The sequence below is a fragment of the Lissotriton helveticus genome, chromosome 9 (assembly GCF_964261635.1).
Source record: "Lissotriton helveticus chromosome 9, aLisHel1.1, whole genome shotgun sequence".
Classification (NCBI taxonomy): domain Eukaryota; kingdom Metazoa; phylum Chordata; class Amphibia; order Caudata; family Salamandridae; genus Lissotriton; species Lissotriton helveticus.
In genome coordinates this window covers 718,484,104-718,490,103 of record NC_136070.1, presented here as the reverse complement: position 1 = coordinate 718,490,103, position 6,000 = coordinate 718,484,104, and the positions used below count along the sequence as shown (strand labels likewise).

The 6,000-nt window shown below is 48.0% G+C and overlaps 1 long non-coding RNA gene across 3 annotated transcripts in view; it reads left to right on the top strand.

Annotated features, from left to right (window-relative positions):
* The first annotated feature begins 582 nt into the window (after positions 1 to 582).
* LOC144782944 (uncharacterized) overlaps positions 583 to 6,000 on the top strand; it is a 501,527-nt gene continuing 496,109 nt past the window's right edge. For all 3 annotated transcript variants that reach the window (XR_013601329.1, XR_013601328.1, XR_013601327.1), the window contains exons 1-2: positions 583 to 652; positions 753 to 890. This is a non-coding gene — a long non-coding RNA (uncharacterized LOC144782944). The remainder of the gene's footprint in view (positions 653 to 752; positions 891 to 6,000) is intronic.

Genomic DNA, 6,000 nt, shown 5'->3' with positions numbered 1-6,000 from the left:
TGCGGCACAGACGCCAATCCTCTGCCTCTGATCAGTGGCCTATGTCTACCATTATTATCATTTTCTTATGAATCTTATGTTAATCATCGCTGAGAATACACCACATGTAACATTACTGCCTTTCTTCACTACTTGCTCTTGTCCTAATATCTGTCTAATTTTCTATTCTCTTACTATTCTTTCCGCTATACCGATTCTGTGTTACCATATTCCCATGAATCTTATGTTAATCGTCGCTGAGAATTTACCACATGTAACATCACTGTACCAATGTAGTCTGAAAACGATTTTGCCTTTTTCACTATTTGCTCTGGTCTTAATATCTGTCTAATTTTCTATTCTCTTACTATTCTTTCCGCTATACTGATTCTGTGTTACTTCACCTTTCCACTTACATTAAGCACATCTCCCTGGAACACCTTTCCCCTTGTCTCCCGTTTTATTTTCCTCACTTCCGGTCCTTTACCTGATTAGTTACATTTTAGTCCTTCGGGCGCACACTCGTTTCCGCCTCATGCCCCGCCCACTCGCAATGTCACACACGCGCCAGTACGGCTACTTAACCTTACTCTTCCTCATCTCGTGAGATCCGCCACCTGGATTTCCAGAAACCCGCAACCACACGTACCCGTGCTCAGGATACATTGCTGAGGTAAGCCATGTCCCGTCCTCCGCCCAGTTAGTTAATATATTTATTTTAGTGTCTCTTTTCGTCCTGACACCTTGATTTACAGATTGCATTTGTTACACAGATCGCACACTTCGGACGCACCCGTCCTTAGTCTTCCCTTGCCGGCACATACCGCCCAGGGGGGAATCGTTTTCATTCCACGGACTTGGTACGCTTCAACCCGCGTCGCAGCCGGGTTGGAATTATCACCGGACTTGCGGTAAGCTCAAACCCTTGTTTTTATCCCGCATTTTGATAGCATGTCTGCCCTTTTCGCACACGTTCTGTTTCCTTACACAGTCCCCTTTTTCTCCCTGTTAGTCCCTGCATTCCACCTTAGACACTTGACAGGTACATTTGGTCTTTACATTTTACTGTTTTCAGCGATATTTAGTTTTTCATAAACTTTCTTTCAGTTTCTACACCTTACTACTAAACTTCCTCCAAATTTCTTTCCATGGCTGTTTTCTGCATTCGAATCTACTTCGCTAACCAACCTATTTTAACCTCTTTAATACCACAGATATCTCATACCATGTCTTGGACTTAGCAATCGCTCCCGTGTGCTTTACGATTATTTATGTTCTAATTTTGGTCTTGGCACACTTTGTTGTTTAATATTGCCGTTCATGAAACTGTGACTCGGAGCAGAATGCCTATTCTCACAAAATGTAAAAAGAAAATTTCCCTTCTTATTCTCTCTCTAACCTAGATGTTAGTTGAGGATTTTTCCACCCTCTGTGATCGCTCCACTAGGTTATTCAATTTTGGCCAATACCTAAACCCGTTTTGAGTAAATTTCTCTGTAGCTGAATTCTTCATGATGTTGTTACCACTATTCTCTCTAGCGTTCCATTAGGACCTGTCCATCGGGTATGCTTACATTTTGTCTTCTCTTAGATACGGCACGCAAAGATTGTTATAGACTGTTCTGACTACTCATTATTATTCTGACTATATTATGAATGTCATTTTTATCACACCATGTCACCACACAATATTTGGACTGTTTCTATTCATGCAATGTCACTTTACAATGTTTCTTTCACAATATAGGGTCTCCACTATTTGATCGGTGCTTTCAATCTCGCAAATCATCACCGACCCTTTTGATTTTCTTACATTAACTTTACTTCCAGTACTCTAGAACGCATTTTTGCATTTATTTGCCTATTTATTTTTTATTGTTTTCAATCTTTATGTCCTTCTCAGCCCTGAAGAGTCACATTCTTCACACGATGTGACGAAACACGGGTCGGCTAGTTTTATTTTCACATGTACTGATCAAGATTGAACTATAAATCTATTTTTCTCTTTTACATGAACTTTGTCTGACTTATTTGGTTCTGACATAAGAACCTACCACTTTGAAACGTGTGCACAGGACTTGTGCTTAAATTGTTTTGGGTAGGGGAGGAGCCTACCGAGCGACCAAGATGGCCCCGTAGGAGACCGGCTCCGCCGACCTCCCTTCCTCGCCACATTATCCTGCAATTTATCCTCGGACTGTGCCCAGCTCCCGGCTTCGCGAGAGGAAGCGATGCCTGCTGCAATTATTCTGAGCCGTCTCCGTGGCTCAGGGACGAACCTACGTTGTCCAACAGATCGGGGCCTGGAGGTCCGGGGAAGCAGGGACCTCAATTTAAGTGGTGGCCGCCCCGAGCTCATAAACAACGGAGGCCGGAGACCGGAAGTCACCGGTCCGGCCCGATCTTCACCCCGAGCGCTCCCGGATTTATTTGGCGCCCCCCGCGGGGGTGAAGAGAGGCAGGGCATAGCTGTCGCGCCTACCCTGGCCCCGAGGGACTTCCGGTGGTGTTGCCCCGTGGGCTCTGGGGTGTTGAGCCACCTAAAACAGACAGGGAATAATGGACATAAGCCCCCAGAGACATTAGAGATCAGTGCATAGGCAGAGTAAGTTGAGGACCCCTTGTCCACCTGGTGCCGCCGGCCGCCAGGAGCGTCGAAGCTGGGTGTGGTGAAGTGTGCTGAGTGCCCACCAAATACACTGGGCTGGAGGCGGCGAGTGGTGAACTCTATAGACTTGCATGGTGACACCGTGAGGAACACCGGATGGGGACTCATTCTACAAGTGGAGCTTTTTAAAGCCAGATTTGTCATCTACACAGATTCTAGGGCCTGGGTGGTCGTTCCAGCGCCGGTGAAGGCGGCGGAGCTGAGCCGCGGCGTGGGCTGCCCTCATCTGGGTTGGCTGAGCCTAGCGACTGCGGGAGTGCCTCTGGAGGTGATGCGGAACACAGTAAATACTCACCTATTGCGCGGGTGAGTGAGAACTTTTGGAGTGGCAGAATTCATCCGGCCCGTCACTCACTGGACTCACTGGACTCACTGGACGATCAGGAATGGTCTGGCTGAGGCCCTGGAGGAGCGTGTTCGAAGTGACTGATGTCGGTGTGTGTTAGGGGGGTGCAGATGCAATGTGACCCGAGCGCTTAGTGTGGGATCCGGTACATATCCGGCACGATACCCAAGGGAGTAAGATGGCGACTAAGACCGACAAGGATAGATCTCAGCTCAGATCCTCCAAGGGATCGAGAAACATCCAATCCAACAAGTTGGACCGATATACCCTGCCCAAGGGGTCCCCGGTGGAGGTGAAAAGGACCCAGGTGGGGGGGAAGAGGCCAGGCTTAATCCCACCGAGCCAACTTTGACAGATCTCATGACGGCCATCAATGGGGTTCAGACATCCCTGGGCCAGAAGATGGAGGCCCTAGATAACAAACTCGATACAGTAACGATTGAGGTGGGGCTGATACGGGCGGACCTCACAAAGGCAAGTGAGAAAGTGAAGACACTAGAGGTCAAGACGGCCAGCCTGATCGACGACGTGTCCCTGCTGAAACGGGGGATGCGGGACCTCGAAGCCTTGAGAGCCCTTACAGATCATAAACTGCATGACTATGAGGGGAGGGCCAGGAGTAATAACGTCCGCATTCTTGGGGTGCCTGAGAAATCAGAAGGTCAAACACCGGATCTGTTCGTCGAGGACATTGTTCCTAACCACCTTAAGCCTAAAGGACTAAGCAATTTCTCAACGGTCGAGCATGCACATAAGGTGCCCGGCGGAAGGCCACGAGTTTTGGCACCGCCCCGCCCCATGATTGCGAGGGTCCTAAATTTCCGCAACAGGGATAGGATCCTACAGGCGGCGCGTTAGGGGTCCCCCCTGAAGTATGAAAATGCGACCCTTTCCTTCTTCCCAGACTTCACTCAAATGGTGCAATGACAACGGCTGAGCTTCTTGTCGGTGAAGAAGAAGATGAGAGACAAGGGCCTGAAAAATGCCATGATGTTTCCGGCCCGCCTCCGGGTGGAATTTAACGGGAAGACCTGTTTTTTTGATAACCCTGAGATGGAGTCAGATTTGTTGGAGAGTGTGCACTCGACCGAGGCGGAGAGTCGGGATCGAGAGGAAGCAGATGAACAATAGGGGAACCCACAATGAAGATTGCAGGACTTAATTTGTTGTATGGTATGAGCGGGGGGTGGGGCGGGTCCATAATGACTCTCCGGATTTGTTATCTCAGATTAGGAATTACTGTGGGCCAGCCTGGATTGAAGAAGTAGTGGTGAGATTGGGGGGGAGGCGGGCGGGTTTTTCGGGCCCTCCTTCCATTTACTACATTTAGTTAGTCATAGATTAGTGTTGGGGCAACAGGCAGTCTGCTAGTTGGGGAACAGCGTAAGCTACATGCAGGAGTGCAGGGTGGAGGGTGGGGGGGTCAAGTGTTGGGGGGGGGGGGTTGTGACCGAAAATGTAATTTGTGCAGTAATATTGGTGATTTGTTTTTATTTTTTGCATCAGATGACAGTATTGCAATTAGATGCTAGCGGTGTGGGGTAAATGTCACATACTAGTCAGGGATCGGGGATAAGGGTGTTGAGCTGTAATGTCAATGGTCTGGGTGACAAGATATAGAGAGGGATGGTAAATCAGCTCATCAGAAGACATTCTACAGAAGTGGCATTGTTGCAGGAGACACATCTTGTCGGGAATTGGTGCATGACCCTCCATAAAGGGGGATATAAACTTGTGGCACATGCTGGGTTTACATCGGGGTCTAGGGGAGTCGGTATCCCAACAAAGAATTCAAAGAAATACAGGCTACGTGATCGGACCACAGGGGAAGATATGTAGGTGTCTCGGGGCAGCTGGGAGGTAGGACAGTTACCTTCTTGTCAATATGTGTACCACCAGGCCTTCAGGCAGATACTTTCAAAGATTTGAGTGCCGTTTTACTGCCCCTGCCCTAGGTCTCCTGGTGCTGGGGGGAGATTTTAATGCAGTACTCAATGGGGGAATAGATAGATACCCAGCACAAATTCATACAACATCGCAGAGGTGGCTCCCCGATTTCCTTGAAACGCTGGGTTTGGTTGATAGTTGGAGGGTACGTAATCCGACTCAGAGGCACTTTACTACTACATCCTCTCCCCCTTAAAGAACTTTATCCCACAAAGTCGATAAGGACGGGGCACCTGGAGTGTCGGCTATGCAAATATAAACAGGAGAGTTTGGCCCACATTTTACTTTGTTGCCCAGCCTTGGGCTTGGAGCGTAGACTGTACCTTAAGCCAATTTTATTACAACAAGGGATCAGAACAGTAAAGAAGGCTGTGCAACATCTGTATACACTGGAAACAGTGAAACACATGGCCACGTTTGGCAAATGTATTCAACAGACTCGACGGAAACTGATGGACTCTTCCAGCTAAATAATCAGGCCAGTCCTTGGACTGAGGTAATAGCCTGTCGAGACTGCACAGCTCACCCTATTAAGACCAGGGAAGAGTGCGGGCTGAGAACAAACGGACTAATGATTTTTAGATTTTATTGACTCTTCTGTTAACGTAGCCTATGGTTTTATCTATTTAATGTTTTCTTGTCCTATTTTAATGGTTTTGAGTAACCAGAAAAAAATGTATTCATTCATTCATTCATTCATTCAATCACTTTACTCATGTGTCCGCTGCACACAATAGTATTGTCAGGATTGTCCCATGACAGCGCCTACTTTGCTTAAGAACTACAATTCCCGTCATGCATTGGGGGGGGAGGAAGTACATCAGATGTCATGAGGCGGACGTCGATGTGCGTAATTCTGTTTTGCTGTTTCCCCTCGGTTGAGCTCGTATAAGCGAGGACGTACCGGTGGCTGGAGTTGGGAACGATCTCTGCCTACCTTGGAGAATTCCTTCTAGCGGATCCGTGAGTACCGCGGCGGCTGCCGCATTGACATTGCCTTTGTATTTCTATGCCGGGTATGGCTGGATGTTTACCCACACCTACCCACTTCTGGATTTAA